The sequence below is a fragment of the Lissotriton helveticus genome, chromosome 4_1, assembly GCF_964261635.1.
Source record: "Lissotriton helveticus chromosome 4_1, aLisHel1.1, whole genome shotgun sequence".
Classification (NCBI taxonomy): domain Eukaryota; kingdom Metazoa; phylum Chordata; class Amphibia; order Caudata; family Salamandridae; genus Lissotriton; species Lissotriton helveticus.
The window spans coordinates 267873793-267892353 of record NC_136063.1 but is presented as its reverse complement, the minus strand read 5'-3'; the positions used below and the strand labels follow the sequence as shown (position 1 = coordinate 267892353).

The window sequence follows — 18561 nt, the reverse complement described above, 5'->3', positions numbered from 1 at the left end:
CTTAGAACCCTTGCAGAACAAGCATTTGCAATGCAATAGGTCTCGCATTATTAAAGTTAGAGCTATTGGCATTGTAAATGGCAATGCCTTATATTTATGTTTTTGCTTTTAAAACATAAATAAAAGGCATTGTCATTTACAATGCTAATAGCTTTTAATGTAATGTGTTTATAAGGATCATTATGTACAATAAATCATTATTGTTATATCACATGGGTCAAGAAGCTGTTTCTTAAGGAGCCCAATTATACAATTTGAGAAGCAGACCTAACCTTCCTCCTACTTCATTGAAGGATTTTTAAATATTGGGTCTTCGAAAGATTCAGATGAGGAGCACAATGTTATCAGCAACCTAGTACCTGGGAGAAATGTCGGAAGCACGAATGTAAATGGTGTTTTTAAAATACTTGCATTTGAAACACAAATCATTAAAGCACAGGATTGCTAGCCACTAGTACAAGTGTTAACGTACCTACAATACATGATCATTGCTACAGCAATTATATGTTGACACAGAAGTTACAACAGGCCTTATCCATGTAATATAGAAGAATTTGAGGCCTCTTCACGATGCATCAATGACCAAAAGTAACTGCTATTAATACATAGGGCCACTGGAATTATGCGCCAGAAGAGGGACAACTTTGCTACAAGGTTGAGTAAATTATGCGGCAAGAAAAGGAAAATTATGCAGTGTAATTCAGCACATTTAATAATAGCATTACTTCATTAATTTGTACTTTTTACACTTGTTAACACCGGCTGGGCATTGAGTGCACCTCATTAGTACCAGTTTAATACTCAAATATAGCAATAAGCAACAGAAAGGTGTCCAGTCAACCTTTGAAAAGGGCCTTCCACTACGCAGTAACACGTGCAGCAGTATTTTTTTAGTAACATTTGAACCGCGTGAGCTAGAAACATTTTTTGTTGAAATCTGTAGATGATGGATTATGTTGCAAATGTGGCAAATCTATAATTATGAGAAAAATTGGCACAGCCCACCATTGCGTAATTCCAGTGGCCCTGACGATAACCACTGACAAGGCTGAATTCCATTGGTCAGATTAGTTGGATATGATTACTAAAATGTCTTAATGATTGAAATTGCTAATAGAAAATTGTATAATGGGTGGCTCCCAGGTCCTGGGCACGTAAGTGATAAATGTAAGTAGGGTCCTGTAGTGGACGTAACTGAGGGCATGTTGCCAGCTGGAAGGGATGAGGTGGCGTCTACCACTGCACATCAAAGGGATAACTGCTGGTAAAATGGTACAACAGGGTATTGCAAATGACGACCTAGTGCATTATCAAAGATTTCAACACAAGATAGTTTGCTGTGTACCTGACATAGGGTATCAAATGAACTTTTTGTGTGGAGGTTTAAGACAATAGAAGACAGAAGAGAACATATGACTTACATGAGGTCAGGGCAGCATTTGTGAATGATTGCACACAGTGCCAAGCCACTCTTCCATGACATGGTGAGGTCAGTCACATTTACACCTGTGTACCCTTCTGTCAATTTTGGACACCAGCCCAGAAACTTACTGGAACGGGCAACAGATTCATTGCGTATGAGGTTACTTGTTGTTGTATAACATATCTGGATGCAATGACAGAAACAGCAAAATACAAGTCGGGCTGCACACTATGCGAAACAGTAAACACAGATTTTTAACCTGTGCTTTCAAGGCACGCCCCTAATTACACTGGCTACGCTCTTTTGAGAGACCCCCCCCCCCCCCCCCCGTTTTTTCACCCGACTTAAAGCCCTGCGCTGCCTGCTGCCACCCAGCACCAACCGTTGAACCAAAATCCAGGCCAGAGGTGACCATCTGCGTGCTATTTCTGCAGTAGACTTAGTTTAGCAAGTCTACCAACTTACTTTATCAACGAGTGTAGGGTTAAGGGAACGTGGGGGGTGGGGAGGGGGGGCATCATTAGTCAGTTTTTGAAACAAAGCTAGAAAGCAGACACACGACACACACTGACTGCAGCAGAGTGCTCTAGGCAGTGCACTGCGGTGCGTGCGCTATTAACTGATAAATAAGGACACACTCGGCCAGGCGGGCCTGATAGCCTGCAGTGCCTGTCTCACCTGGTGCTGCAGCTGTTGGGCTGTTATTACAGTACTAGTGGTGGCTAGTGGCTGGCTACACTACTACTGCTGTGAGCCTGCGGTCCTCCACTAACGTCATCGTCGCGCTGGCTGGAGAGTTCAGTTGAATGTCCGTTGAAGTGGTGGGATGCGACCGGCCCATGCGTGGGTGTGCTGGGGCGTGGTAATGCGCAATCTGAAATCTGCGCACGCTCACGCTGCCTGCTGCCGCCCAACCCCCTCAGATTAAAGACTCAAAATCCTATCCAACCCACATCAATCAGTATCCCCCCCGCCCACTGGACGGGAACACTGAACTAAGGGCCGCGCGGCCGCAGTTCACGGAACATAGATTGCACTGACTCTGACTGGGACTGTGGATTAATGACAAGACAGATGGACAAGCTCAGAAGCAGGTACTACGAACGAGTTCCCTAAAATAACTAACACTGACACTGTAAAGTTCAGTTACAGTACCAGTAGTGAGGTAAAAGAAAGTCAATTGCGTGCAGCAGCATGTACTGTGGACCCGGCCCTGATAATTGCCATCACGTGCGAGCAAAAGCGCCACTGCCCCATAATTTGCGGGCGCCTTAAGTAATTAAATTCGGGAGGGAGCCTACCCCTCGTGTCCCCCCCCGCATCACCGCCGCAGCCCGGTACAAACCGAGCATCGCCGCCGGCCTGCGACCAGGAAGTCAGGCAGGCCGGGCGGGACTACCGGAAACAGGAAGTAGGAGGGCGGGAGCCTACCCCGCCTCCCACGGAAGAGACGCGGCTGTTTGAGCACCGGAGCAGGCAGGAGCCTACCCTGCGCCCCGCTGCCGAAGGAGGGAGGAAGAGTCCTGCTGCCGGGCCCTGTAGCTGCCGATGAGAGGAGAGCCGCCGCCGCACCAAGGAAGCCGGTGAGTGGGGCTTCGCCTTGTTGCTGAGCTGCGAGGGCGGGGGGGCCGCCCACTTCCTGCCTCACTTAAGGAAGTGCGCCGAGTGGACGCGCGCAGCTAGTGCTCCTCATAAGGCAACACAGGTCAGACTACGCACACCTGCTAAGGACTGTCTCCCTGTTTTTAAAACGCGTAATTTTACCACTGTTCACTGGATTTTAATATTGTACTTTGAGTTACTTACCGATTGAGGCAAGCTTTCCTGGTCCGCCGCGGCAAGTGCCGTTTGAGCGGAGGGAGCCAGCATCGCCATTTTACCAGTGTAAACACCGGAGGTCACTCTCGCTGCGGCGGTCCCGCCCACTTCCTGCCTCACTTAAGGAAGTGCGCTAAGAGGACGCGTGCAGCTAGTGCTCCCCATAAGCCAACACAGGTCAGACTATGCACACCTGCTAAGGGCTGTGTCCCTGTTTTTAAAACCCGTAATTTCACCACTGTTTACTGGATTTTAATATTGCTCTTTGAGTTACTTACCGATTGAGGCATGCTTCCCTGGTCCGCTGCGGCAAGTGCCGTTTGAGCGGAGGGAGCCAGCATCGCCATTTTACCAGGGTAAACACCGGAGGTCACTCTCGCTGCGGTGGTCCCACCCACTTCCTGCCTCACTTAAGGACGTGCGCCAAGCGGACGCGCGCAGCTAGTGCTCCTCATACGGCAACACAGGTCAGACTACGCACACCTGCTAAGGACTATCTCCCTGCTTTTAAAACGCGTTAATTTCACCACTGTTCACTGGATTTTAATATTGTTATTTGAGTTACTTACCGATTGAAGCATGCTTCCCTGGTCCGCCGCGGCAAGTGCCGTGTGAGCGAAGGGAGCCAGCATCGCCATTTTACCAGCGTAAACACCGGAGGTCACTCTCGCTGTGGCGGTCCCGCCCACTTCCTGCCTCACATAAGGCGGATGTGCGCAGCGGCGCTGCCCCTTTTTTGTGGAGTTTCCTTTCCCCATAGCTATCCTACAATACTCTAATCAGGAGTTGCATTCTTTAAATACAGCACTCGACCAAAGCAAGATAGCATCTTTCCCTGCATCAGTTAATGAAGGCTCCCCCTTCCTCAAATCTCCCTGTTATAGCACTCTCTCGCCAACTAGAGATGTTACCAAACTTAGCCATACTAACCAGGCAGCATCCACTAATAAACATCTGACAGGCTTCTATTGTAATGCCCGTTCTTTCCCAAAGCATGCCATAGAAATCTGGTCCTTACTGGACATTGAGAAGCCTGACTTCTTTCTCATTACAGAGACCTGGCTACATGAAACCTCTCAACCCGATATAGCCGTTGCCATCCCTCAGGAGTACCAACTATCCAGGCTGGACAGAAAAGATAAAAGAGGGGGTGGGATCGCCATTGGTTTTAGGGCCAACATTAAAATCCACGTCATTGAGACTTCTCAGGCAGAATGGGGCGAGATCTGCATTTTTTCCATAGAGAGTATCAATCACAAATCTTGGCGGGCGCTCTTATCTATCGACCCCCTGGCAATAGAGCTAATTTTTCCAGCAATCTCATAGAGGCTATTGCCCCCCATGTCTTGGCTGCAGACAACTTCCTCTTAGTAGAGGACTTTAACTTCCATGCGGAGCTTCTGTCCGACCCTCACACAAGTGACCTTATAAACAGTCTTAATACTTTAGGGCTCTCTCATCGTGTCGTGGGCCCTACTCACTCGGCAGGACATACCCTGGATCTACTCCTGACCAACTCCCCCCTACTAGAAACCGACCTACCTTTCCCTATTCAATGGTTGGACCATTATGTGATAAGGTTCCACCTGCAGGATTCCTTAAGCGTACCCCCACCCTTGAATAATATCAAATTAAGCCGACCTTGGAACAAGATCAATTCTGATTCCTTTACTGTCAACTTCTCCCCCATCCCTCTGTCTGAGTTGGCCAATCCCAATCATGGCGCCAGAGGCCTCGACCTTGCCATTACCAGTACTCTTGATCGCATTGCCCCCAAGAAACAAACTAAATGCTCCATTAAACTCTCCCCCTGATTCTCCCCCAAACTTAAGATTGACAAACTTGCCGTCAGAAAGGTGGAACGTAAGTGGAGGCGCTCTAAGGATAGTAGTGATAAACAGCACTATAAGACTACTCATCTGTTATATATGAATCACATAGCCGAGGCCAACAAAGAATACTTAGGCAACAGAATCACCCTGGCAGCTAATTCGCAGAAGGAACTTTACACTAGCGTCAAGGAATTCACCAACACTCCCTCCTGTCGACAACTGCTAATCGCTTCCCAGGAGTGGGTGAACTCTCTTTCCACATTCTTTGTCGAAAAGATCAATGATATTCACAAGCTATTTCCCCAATCATCAGACATCACACCTAGTGGAAGTAATCCTGACCCCTTATCTTTCCATACTGCCCCCCTCACTGACTTCCGTACAGTTTCAGAGGACGAAGTACTATCAACTCTTAATCATATCAAATCAGGTTCCCCTACCGATCCCGCCTCTGCACAAGTCCTATCCAAAATTAGCCTTGTCTTCCTTCCCCACTTTACTGCACTATTTAACCATTCCCTGTCGCAGTCCATAGTCCCCACCCTCTGGAAAGAGGCCATTATCAGACCCATTTTAAAAAAGCCTTCTGCTGATCCCAAGCAGTTATCCAATTACCGACCAATATCCCTTCTACCATTATTTGGCAAAATTCTGGAGTCTCTGTTTAATAGCCAACTTACCCATCACCTGGAAAATAATAAACTGCTGGATCCTTCCCAATCAGGATTTAGGGCATTCCACAGCACCGAAACGGCCCTACCTGAAATGGTCGACAATATTAGACTTTCCCTGGATGCCAGGCATTCAGCTATACTGGTCTTACTTGACCTGTCGGCTGCCTTCGACATCATCTCGCATGGCATCCTTCTTGATCGCCTATACGTTTCTGATGTCGAAGGCGCAGCCCTGAATTGGCTCAGGAGCTATCTGACGGACCGCTCCTCTAAAGTTCAAATAGGAGACTTCTCCTCTGATAGCCAAATTATCGACAAAGGTGTCCCCCAGGACTCTATTTTGAGCCGTACGTTATTCAACCTGTACGTGTCCCCCTTAGCCAAACTTATCAAATCCTTTGGGTTTCAAACAGTGTCTTACGCATATGACACTCAGCTGTTAATCACCATAGGATCAGATGTCACCGAGACCAAAAAGCGTTACAAACTCTGTATGATAGCCATAAACAACTGGATGGCGAACAATCACCTTCTCCTTAATGCCAACAAAACAGAGATTCTGCTTTTTTGGGGACGCAGCCAAACTATGGAATAACGACTGGTGGCCCCGTATCCTAGGACCTTGTCCTCCTCCTAAGACAGCTATACGCAACCTTGGTGTAATTCTAGACTCCAAACTTTCTTTGTCCGACCACATTAACAATCTAGTCCGCATTTGCTATGAACTTATGCGCAGTCTTAGAAAAATATTCAAGTGGATCCCACTTTCCTCCCGCATGCCCCTTGTACAGGGACTAATTATTAGCCGCCTGGACTACGGTAACTCTATTCTTGCCTCTACTAATGTAGAACTCCTGGCCAAGCTCCAGGTCATGCAGAATACATCGGTCAGACTGGTCCTTAATCTGCCCCCGCGTTCTCCTTCTGTGCCCAGTCTAAGGACCCTGCACTGGCTTCCAATCAAAAAGAGGATCCACTTCAAACTGTGCTGTCTTGGGCATAAGACGCTCAATAATAAGGGACCTCACTACCTAGCTAAAAAACTCACTATACACCAACAGGCAAGTACCCTTAGGTCCAATAGCAAATACTTTCTGACAGTACCGAAGGTCCGCACCGTCAGAAATGGTGGTAGATCTTTCTCCCGGGTAGCCCCCAAAACTTGGAATACACTACCTTTATCCCTCCGCCTGGAAACAGACCACAAGAATTTCCGTAGACTCCTTAAAGCTTGGCTATTCTAGCCCAGTCCTCTCCATCTGGCTGTCGTGTTTTTCTTGTCTGTCCGGAGTACTAACAAGCGCTATGAGACCTTTGTGGTGATATATGCGCTCTATAAATACCAAATACATACATAGCAAGATCACCATACTTTACAGTTGCCTTTGTGTTTTCTTTATTAAAAATAAATCAAAATACATTTAAAAAATGTATATTTTTATTCTCATTTCCACTAGAGGCAATTGTATATAAATGCTGCATTAAAAAACAGGTATACTACTTCTTTGTACAAGGCCATCACGCCTTGAGTCCCATTAAGAAAGGAAATAAAAAGTCTTCTGCCTGTTGCCCGATTGAGCTTTTGGTTGAATCTATATGAGGAGTAGCCAGACACAACTCATCAGACATCGTTGTTCTGTGACCATTTAGACCAAAGCTGCTAGTTTTTAGGTCTCAGCTGGCGATGGCATGCTCATTGGCATGCTATGCCAATGTTTTGCAATGTCGCATTTTGCAATCAGGAAGTCTAGACCAGTCAATGGGCGAGTGTTGCGGCCCCCTCCCACCCATCTATAATCCGCAGCAATGTTACTCTAGGTTCTAATGGAAATTTGTAGAATTCTACGCCTTCGAGCAGGGGCAGCTCAATATGGTGTATAGAGATATGCCCACTGGACTACTGCAGTGCCAGGAAGAGGCCAAAGGGGCTCTGCCCAGCCGCCACATCCTGGAGGGATGATAATGAACATGATGCAAGTTCCTGAACTTTATGGGTCTGAGTCTGGTCATAATGGTCAGGTCATTTGGGACCGTTCTGCCTTCATCCAGTCATCATCAGTGCTCTCAGGTCTTTCTCCCACTTTGCTCTGAGAAACATAAAGAGATCAGGGCAGTTGACAATCAGGGATCTTTAAATATGTGATATACCCTTATTCCCACTCTGTTCAATTGTGATCTTTGCCTCTAGGGAGATAAACTCTGGCACTGCATTGAGCACAACTCTGTGATTTTTAAGGACATGCCTGAGCTGTAATTGCCAAAAGACATGTGTTTTACAAGCCTGGAGGACCAGTACGCTGTGTCAAAAGCCTTTTAAAAATTGACAGAGAGTAGAATGGTCTCCACCTCCAACCTATGCGTCTGTGTTAAGGCCACTTGCCGCCTACGGAGGCATCAGCTAGTGCTCCTTCATGGCATGAAACCATTTTGATCCGTACTGATCAGGGTGTGAATTTTCTCTGCTGGTCTATTTGCTAAGATTTTAGTATGGAAATTGGTTTTGGTGTTTATGAGTGAAACTAGTCTTTATGATTCGCTTTGGTGCCCCAGGTATACGTATGACCGCTGTTGTAGCACCACCTTGTTCACAAGAGAGCTTGCCTTCATCCCATACTTCTTGGTTTACTCCTAGGAGATTGGCAGTAAGAGTGAAGAATATTTTTTAAAGCATTCAATAGGAATTCCATTTGGCCAGGGGTTTTCCCAGAGGGCATCTCCTTCATTGTCCATTGTATTTTTTCTGTGATGAGAGGCTGTTCAAGTTCCACAGCATCTGATGCTGGGAGCGTTGGGGGGGGGGGGAACATCTAGGGCGATTGGGCGTTCCTGTTCTATCTGGGGGGCATTTCAGTTGCATATACCTCTTGATCTATTTTTAAAAAGGTGTGTGCAATCTCAAATGCTAGTCCTGGGGTGTCCAGGACCATTGGTATGAACTGTGTTCTTCTTTGGCAGCCATACAAGAAGATTTCCCACCTTACACCCCCATTCGTATAGCTTGTGTTTTTTTCAGGAGTCACAAGTGTTTGGCGGTGTTTTATAAGATTATTCAAAATAGCATACCCGGTGGTCAGGATTGGCCAACTCACGAATCTCCCCCAACAGCGAACGAGACAAAGCATTCGCTATGTCATTGTCCACACCTGGGACGTGCAGTGCTCCAAACCTTATATCATGACGCAAACAACCTAGGACAAAACCCTCAACAACTGTAACACTTGTTCGTCCCTTGCTGACTGATGGTTCGCAATCTTTATAACTACCCTATTATCAACTCTAAAAGTCACCTTCCTATGCACAAGCTGACTACCCCATAGTGTCACTGCCACTACTAAGGATAAGAACTCCAGAAATGCAATCGACCTACTCCATTCCTTCCATTCTGTCGGCCACTTCTCGGCACGCCACTTCCCCTGCCAGTAGAGGCCAAAACCTTTGCTGCCTGCTCCATCTGAAAATATCTGCACATGATGATGAGGCAATCTGTTTCCCGCTAATGCCGTCACTAGCCTCCTGCAAAAGATTCTCCCTACTCTCACTGCCCTACATGCAAAAATGAGATGCCCTAGCAAGGCCTGCATCTTTTTGACCATTACTTTTTCCAGTGCCAGCATGGCGTTAAGCAATTCCAACATGTTATCCCTTTTATCATCTGGCAACCAGGCTTGCATTTTTTTGGAGTCAATCCAATTCCAAGAAAAGACTGCCGTGCTGGGGCCATTCGTCTATTCGGGTGCCAATGGCACTCCCAACTCCTCCGTCAGCTCTTTGAAGTTTTCCAGGGCCTCCTGGCACTCCGTGGAGCAAGAGGTTCCAGCAAAGAAAAATCATCCAAGTAATGGGCTACTAACATGTGCCCCATCCTTACTTTAAGCGATTCCAGCATTTTATCCCTTTTATCATCCGGCAACTGGGCTTGCATTTTTCTGGAGTCAATCTCAATTCCAAGAAAAGACAGTGCCGTGCTGGGGCCCATCGTCTTTTCGGTTGACAGTGGCACTCCCAAATCCTCTGTCAGCTCTTTGAAGTTTTCCAGGGCCTCCTGGCACTCCGTGGAGCAAGAGGTTCCAACAAAGAAAAAAACATCCAAGTAATGGGTCACTAACATGTGCCCGTCCTTTTTTAAAACAACCAGTGCAGAAAGGTGCTAAAACGCTCAAACAATGCGCATGACATAGAACAGCCCATCAGTAATGCCTTGTCCACGTAGCATTTACCATTGAAATGGATACACAGAAGATCCCAATCATCTGGATGGACTGGAAGCAAATGGAAAGCCGATTTTATGTCGAATTGTGCCAATTCCACCTTTGCGCCCGCACCACTTCCAGTGACATGGTCACCTCAACTGACGAGTGAAAAACAGTAGCTTCCTTTTCATCGATAAAATCATTCACGAGGACCCTTATTGCCATGATAAATGCTGAATAAGCCTGAATTGTTCGGGTTCTTTCTTGGGCACCACCCCAATTGGTGACACAATCAAGTTGTCCAGAGGCCAAACTGGGAAAGGGTCCGCCATTCTCCCTTTCCTCACCTCTTTGTCTAATTTCTCTTGCCCAACCTGTGAATGTTCTTTGCTGACTTCAAATTTTCTGAACAAAGCCTGTGTCTAGGCGCTGCATACCCCAAATGAAAACCCCACTTTTAACCCTTCCCTTAGTACTTCTGCAGTCTTCTGGTTGTCATAACTCTGTAAGGCTGCCTCCAATTCATTTGCCTTAAATGGCGAATGAGCCTTTTGTCCCAGAAAACCCTTAGCTCCCCTTGACCCCGGAAAATGCTGCTACTGCTGTCCCCCTGTGTTGCCCCCCGCTGCTACTGCTGCCCCACTTGCTGAAAACCCCTCCTACCCCCAAAACAGTTGACCAAGGGATGTTTCCCCCGTATTTTGTGCACTCATGGCAAAATCTGCAAAATGTGCACTTGCACAGCCCTTTATTGAAATCCCAGCAGGCCCCCCATACCCCTGGAAGCCCCAATCGTGTGCTATCATAATCCGTGTCAAGTTCCCCCATGTTTGCCTCCGTATCTCAGGCCATGCGGGCCCTGAATTCCACATCGTATTGTGCCCATGCATAACCCCCCCACTGTGATCTGCGCTTTGCGAATGACCTCCACATACTTGAATAGTGCTACGCTGCATTCCAGGAATTTCTCCCAGTAAACACTAATATAAATCAAGAAAGCTTCTGTCCAGTTCTCTATGGTCAGAGGAACCCTTGGCCACTTAGCCAGCTCGCATTTCTCTTCTTTAGACCCTTCTTTTGCATTCACTTCCCTGTGCAATAATTTCAGTATTTCAACTTATTCACCTTTCCATATGCGCTCTTTAGTCGCCAGCATCAAATGTGCCCTCAATGGCAGAGTCACTCGCATATAAGGAAGTCTCTCAATCTACAACTCTTTACTATCAAGCTTATCCATATTATCTCGGCTGGTTTCTTCCCTTAGCAGATTTCTCTGTGCCTTTGCTAATCACTGGCTTGGCCGGATCCTTCTTAACTTCCTTCTCGGTACCCAGCCCTATGTGTAAAACATACTTGCCCTTGCACAACCTTCCCTCTTCCCCCTCGAAACCCCCTCTGCTCCCGTCCCCACGGAGACCATTACCAGCCTCTCCCTCTTTCCATATGTTTTACCTGGCTCTAAGGAGGGTGCCTGTGTTGCTGCCTTGCCAGTGGTCCCGTGGTCGATCCCGACTTGGTTGGCCTTGCCATAGGCTCTGACTTTCCTCTGAAAACCTGAAAAACACTCTGAGAGACATTACTCTTATCCCCCCACCCCATCTTAATCATCTCTAAACTCGCCTTCCTCAAGGCTCTCCTCATTGAAATCTAACTCCGTGCCTTCGTGCAACCCCACATGGGGGCCCCTCATGGGCCCATAATTCTGTGCCTCCGGGGGCACCAACCACACCCTCTGGTACGCCGCTGAGTCCTTTGACTGTGTTCTCCTGCTGGTTTTCCGTCCTGCAGACCGCTGAGGTCCGTCAGGTGTTGGGGCCAGCGAGACTCCCCGTTGGTAACGGGTACGTTGCGCGAGGCTCCACCCTCCCTTCTCCTTGGCACCAGTAAGCCCCATCCAGCTCTGCCAAGTCCGCACCCAGACAGGAGTCCTCGCCCTGCAATATAAATGGTTGATCTGGTGTGCCAGGCCTCTGATACTCATTCCCTGTCTTCCTTCTCCTTTTCCTATTTAAGCCCAAAGTCTTCTCTGCCAAATGATATCCTACCTTAAACAAATCACCTACTTTCCTGTCACTCAACTCCCCTCCTCCCCTCACTCCATTCCAGCCCAGCCATGTTTAACTGTGGCCGTCCTGGTCAAGACCTGTCCCCTGAGCCCCCCCCTACCAAGCTTTCTGCTGCCCCCGCCTATACCCCCCTTGCCTCCTCTTCTCAAATTTAAACCTTTGACCTCCAAACCAGCTGACCTTCCCTGTGCCAGATAAGCATCCACTTGACCCACTCTACTAATGGCCCTCACCTCCTCATTCCATGAGGTGAAAATATCTAGCCCTTCCCAGGCATTGCTACCCCCCGGCCTTCTCCCAATCCCCCGGGATCCCCTCCTCTTTCCCCCAACATCCATTTGAGCCTTGGCCTTGCCCAAACTCCGTCTATGTTCCTCCCCTCTCCATTCCCCAAACCCAAGTTCCCCTTCTAAATACCTCAGGCCCTCACCCTGCCTAACCCAACTGGGTATATCCCCTCCACTTCCCAACCCCCAAAACAGTCCTTGCACACTTTCGCCGGAGCCTCGGAATGTGCATGAGGCTCTGGCACATCTGGGGAGGAAGGGGCAGCTCTTCAGGCCTAAGAGCGGCCCCTAAAACTTACCGCTTTTCTTCTCGCCCGCCTAGGGGACGTGAAGGCCGAGATGGCGGCCCCCTCCCCCGCAGAAGCACGCCCAGGAGGGCGCGAAAGCTCCACAGCTGAAGGGATCAATACATCAAAGGCGACCTTATAATCCTGCATAACTATGCCTAACTCTCTAAACACAGCTAATTAAATAGCCAAGACAACAGCTAACTAAACAGCCAAGAAAACTATTACTAGCTACCCTGCTGCCAGCCACCAGGTCACCAAAACCTAAAATGGTGACTGGCAAATCAGCCCATAGGATTATAGAAGGGCTATAATTGGGCTTCAATTGGGCTACAATGGGGGGTGGGGGGGGGGGGGCACAATTGGGCTATAATTGGGCTATACCCCAAAAAGCCCCAAACCACAAAATGGTCGATCCGGCCAGCCCAGACCCCTCCCAAACTGCCTGGGGGGTAGACCTCACTACATTCGGCTAGCCCCACAAAACCCCTATGTGTGGGGAATGTACTGACTCAGTGTGAACTCCAGGCACATTTGGATGCCTTTTAAAATATGATAAATACATTATTTTATCATTCTATTTTTAGGGTATTTAATCCTTATAACCTCACAACATTTATAGGACTACACAAGGCCATTTGACAGCACAATATACTTAAAAACACTTACCCAAAGAATGAACTCACATTGTAAATATTGTTGTATGTTTAATAATGTTAATGGACGGCTGATGTGCCATGTTACCTGTGAGGTCACTAGTGATGTAACATTGAGTATGTGGTCGTGAGCATTGCATTTGGTGTGCTAATTATTGAACTAACAATAGTTCTTCAAATTCAAAGATTTGTTGGTTTCAATTTGTAACCATAACTATTTTTCATCTCAGTTTTTTTAGTGAGTATATCTTCATATATGAACAGTAACTGATAAATAAGAGGAATTTAAAACACGTTACAAATTGAAGTACATTCTTGAATAGACATGCCACCACAATTACAACCCTAGGGTGAATTGATATAATAAGACATAAGCTTTATTACTGTTAACGCGGGGTTTCTGGTCTCTATTTACCTTACCAGATCCCAAATCATGTCGACTGAATCGTTGGTACCTGTCATTGAGTAAAAGATAATCTACTACTAGGTTAGTCAATTAAGAACTTACACCACTCTAAATAACCACTGACCCAGTGATAAAGTTTAAAGATTTAATATAAAGTCAAAGATAACTGAAGATACAAACTTCTCAAGATGAGGTTTAAAAGGTATACTGGTATCACTATAAACATAAATTCTTTGAATAATCTGAGTCTACAAAACAGAATAATAAGTACAAGTTCGAAAATCATCAGAGTTGCCAAAATGGATACAAGTTGCAACTTAAGAGTCATTACAGAAAAGAAAATTCAGGTTAGTCTGTCCCTACACTAGACTAAGTGATATCCCTACTTAACAAGATCTTTACCCCAAAAGGTGTCAGCCGTGGTGACTTCCTAAGAAGATCACGCACTTCTCTTTGTCTCTTCTGTAAATAGGTCTCTTGTGATCAGCCTATCTGCCTACCCCACCGCTCTCTTAGGCTTCCAAAATCATCTGCTCTACACTCCTCCCGGGTCGCTTTCCCTAATACAAAATCACATTTCCAATAGGAACGCCCCTCGGGACGCCCCTCACGTGGTATCAAATTTGGCGGTAGACTCCATGATGGTACTCTTCAAGACCCTCGTTAAAGTTGACCTTGGTTCCCAGGCTTCTTCTCCAGTGCGCCGGTACCCCCTGAAATTCCTGAAGACTCCTACAGGCCTGCGCCAAGCGCCACTGAACAAAGCCCCATTCATTTCAACTGATTAAGACCCCTCGCACCTGCATACAGGCCATCCTACAGTGGGCCTCAAATTCCAGGCTCCACCATATCTATAGGTCGTAAAACATATGTAAAGCACAGTACTTGGCGCCTCTCGACTTCTTCTCTAACGAGCACATTGCAGATCAAAGGAACGACATTATCTGTTCGGGCCTACTTGATTTACATGAAACGGGTCCCTGCACTCTGAAAACATTTAACTTGATTTAAACAGTATTCTTAACTAACACACGTTTCTATAATGCCTCACATCTATAAAACATATATTTCAGTACTAAATTCAATAATACCTTTAAATGAACAATGTCAACCCCACCTCACATTATTTTAGCAGCACGTTTAGATTTACTGTGAATTGCCATGAGGCCTACACATTTCAACTGGTTTGCAAGACTCTATTTTCCTCTTACATGATCACTTTAACATGAGAACGTGAGGTTTTCATATTCATTACAGCATTTCTACATTAGTCTTCACATTGCTACTGGGTATAAGACACTCTTGTGCAAAGTATATTTAAACTAACTACGTGCTTGTAAATATGGTGCACTCATATATTTTTCAGATTTGTGCTCTCTCAGTCCCCCCTTTGATGACTTTCAGGAGTCATCACCATCAAAACACCATCTCTAAATGTAGGACTCTTCAAAGGGAGGTCATGGCAGTACCACTTCTTTTCTTTGTCTCCAATGCCTTCAGACTCTTATATTGTGTATCTTGCATCGCTGTCAACCTTCTCTCCTGTTCTCTCATAGATCTCTGCAACCTGTTTGCTTTATACCATTGATACAAACGCACCAATCCCCACAAAGTGATTACACAAATCACAATTATGATGATGGGTTTCAGTATGTACCAAACGATACCCTTTCCTAGGTTGGCAAACCAACCTCCAACTTTACCCATTCCATGACCTACTTTTTCCCACACGTTCACTTTTGTCAGATCCTCAATTTCGTGGTGAATTGCAGTGATGTTTCGTATATACTTTTCTAAAGGTTTTGAATTGTCTGGAATGTAAGTGCAGCATTCCTGGACCTTCAAAGCCTTACAAACTCCTCCCTCTTTGGCTAACAGAACGTCTAGAGCAAGTCGGTTCTGAAGAACCATTGCCCTTATCGATTGCATCTCACCCTCCACCAGCATTAATGATCTAGCAGTACTGGCAGATAACCTATCTACAACTGTAGCCAATCTTCTAATTTTGATGTCATTCAGTATCACTCCCAAGATAGGGAATGCAGCACCAAATACATCCCCAATTACCTCTTCAGCACCTAACCCTCTCTTCCCTCTTGTTGGTATTCCTCTCTTTGTCGTTTCTAAATTCTCAACATGATATATTTTGGGGAAGACAATTGCTAGATAGCATGATCCGTACCAATTATCTGGTAGCTTCACATATGCATTTCTTCCACATACAAAATATACATTTGGAATTGCTTGCATCTCTTTCAGAAAATCTTTGGAGTAGTACTCCAATTGGAAAGCATGTTCACAACTGACTTGACCTACATACAGATTCTCATAATAGGAGTAACTCCTGTGAATGCACAGTTTCCCCCGTTTCTCCTTGTCTAAAGCAATTGGACCAAAGCTACCCTTTCTTTGCTGTATCCTTTCTTCCTTGGTCCAATCTGTTTCCCATTGTCCTGAAGCCTTTAGAATCTTCTGCCTCCTGTATCTAGTATCCACCTGCCCTATAAACGTTTTCTCAATTTCTGACACTTGACAAGTCAGATTATTTCTTCGGGCATGTGAAGTATCTAACGTCTTCCATGGAATGAACCATTTCTGTAATCTGTCTTCGCTCTTGTAATAGTCCCACTTGTTCAGATGCTTGTAATTTGGGACCTCTGGCAATGTCGAGTCAAAATTCGAGAAATAATACTCGAACCCATCTCGTCCATAGAATATGCTTAACAACAAACTACATGTGATTCCATATGTCAATGGAAGATGATGGTATCTGATACCCTCCTCCACCGAAGCTGGTAATTGCATACAAACGTAGCAATTCTTCGCCTCCATGACATCAATGTATTCGTAAAGCAATTTGGCATAAGCATTTGACCTGAAGTTCCCTTGTGATTCATCTGTATGTAACCTTTTAATTTCCGCATCTAACAAAGCTTTGTCTTTATCATTGATGTTTCCCTTATGATTAACAGTGATTGTTCTCTGTGTTGACACTCCCTTGACTTCCTTGACTGCAGTTGCATCTCTCTCATGTCCCACTATGTATGAGACAGTAACCACCAGAACTATAAGTGAAATCACCACTCCTAAAAGTGTACCAACTATGCATTTTGCCCTGCGGTTCGGGTTGCCAGCCTCCATGATCTCAAACAGTGTAGTTTTGGTGTTCTTCTATCTCCAACGTCTCCTTCTCTCCGAAAAATGTCTCTCTTTTGAACACCTGGAAGTTGACAATTTACTCCGCAAAACAGTTCTAGAGTCCTGTAGAAATAGACAACCCTAGCCCTTCTCCATCCTCTAAAAGGAAGTCCCTACCATTTTCTTCTTCCACTCGGCGCTAGGTTATCTTGTAGCAATATTTACAAAGTTCTTTTCAAAAAAAGTCTTTTATCAGTCTAAAACTATGAGTGTTCCAAGAAGTTCCACTACTCGCTCAAGCATTTCCAGTCGAAGAAGAGTTCCCTCCAATACTGGATATCGTGAACAGCAAACCGGAAAGTCAACTGTCTCTAAAATCAATTTTCTTATTCCGCTCAAAAGAGGAGGATAGACGATGTTGAGTGTCAGCAACCTTTCGGTCTCCGCCCCTGGTAGCAGGAACCTTATTTGCACTGTGTTGATCGGATCAGTTCTGATCAGGTTCACTTCCCTGACCCTCCCGGTTCTGTGTCCCACGGACATCTGCAACGAGGTAGGTCCAATCGGGAGTAGAGTACCTTCGGCTAGGCACTCGCACCCTCCTTGATCTTCTGGGACCCTCTTGGGCTTGATCCTGCGTATCTTCTTCCGGATCTGAGTCTTCGGATATAGGAGCAAGCTTTTCTTCTTGAGCAGACCTCAAGCTCAACCTCCTCTTTCTTTCCGGCCAGGTGGCTGCTCCACGCCTTGTTCTCCTATTTCTCGTCCTCACACTCGATTCCCGTTCGCTCTGATACTGATCTGTGTCTGAGTCGTATTCACTGCAGCTCTCCCCTTCAGTTGCGTCTTCGGTCTCACTGCAGTCCTGCCTTCCTTCCTCTTCTGGATCAGATGCGTTCCCAACTTCTTCCGACACCCCCACAGCTTGACTGGTCCCCCCTTGGGATTCTTCTTCCACTGCTGGACTTTCGTCTGGGAGAGGAGCTGTTTCTTCTAGAGGTGCTGGAACTCTTCGAGTATGGGATGCATGGATCCAATTGGGCAGCCCTCCGCACTTCACCGCGGTATTCGTGATCAGGATTACCTGAAAGGGCCCACGCCAACGTACATCTAGGCAGTTCTTCCGGACGTGCTTCTTGACCAGCACCCAATCCCCTGGGCTCAGATCATGACACAGATTCCTTGATGATGGAACTTCAGCCGCCTGCACTTGAAGGGACACAGAATGGATGGCGTCAGACAGTCCCTTACAATAATCCAAGATCAGATCATCTGTGATATTCAATAGGGCAGCAGTTGGAACTGTAGGAAGTCTCATGGCCCTCCCCATCAGAATCTCATGTGGAGAGAGACCTGTCCTCCTGTCAGGTGTGCTGCGCATACTCATGAGCACTAAAGGAAGAGCATCTGGCCAACTCAAAGATGTGGATGAACAGACTTTAGCTATTCGACTCTTCAGAGTGCCATTTACTTGTTCCACAATCCCTGAGGCTTCTGGTCGATAACTACAATGCAGTTTTTGATCGATCTTTAATGCAGAGCACAACATCTTCACAATTTCGCTGTTAAAATGTTTTCCTCTGTCCGATTCCAGAGAGGCAGGCACCCCGAAGCTTGGTATCAACTCCCTGAGCAACAGTTTGGCTACTGTGAGTGTATCGCACCTGCGTGTAGGGTATGCTTCAACCCACCTGGAAAATATGCATACAACCACCAAAACATATCGAAGGTGGTTGATTTTTGGCATTTCAATAAAGTCCAATTGCATTCTATTGAAAGGCCCC

The 18561-nt window shown here is 46.2% G+C and overlaps 2 long non-coding RNA genes across 7 annotated transcripts in view; one reads left to right on the top strand and one right to left on the bottom strand.

The window, feature by feature from the left end:
• The window catches only part of LOC144828514 (uncharacterized), an 84703-nt gene extending 80776 nt beyond the window's left edge, over positions 1 to 3927 (bottom strand). Inside the window, exon 1 of one of the 4 annotated variants that reach the window (XR_013610473.1) lies at positions 3811 to 3927. This is a non-coding gene — a long non-coding RNA (uncharacterized LOC144828514). Of the gene's footprint in view, positions 1 to 2101; positions 2290 to 3229; positions 3326 to 3810 lie in introns of those variants that run through there. The other 3 variants (XR_013610475.1, XR_013610474.1, XR_013610472.1) reach the window with 3 other exon arrangements.
• Positions 2609 to 18561, top strand: part of LOC144828516 (uncharacterized) — a 363899-nt gene continuing 347946 nt past the window's right edge. For all 3 annotated transcript variants that reach the window (XR_013610477.1, XR_013610478.1, XR_013610476.1), the window contains exon 1: positions 2609 to 3006. This is a non-coding gene — a long non-coding RNA (uncharacterized LOC144828516). The remainder of the gene's footprint in view (positions 3007 to 18561) is intronic.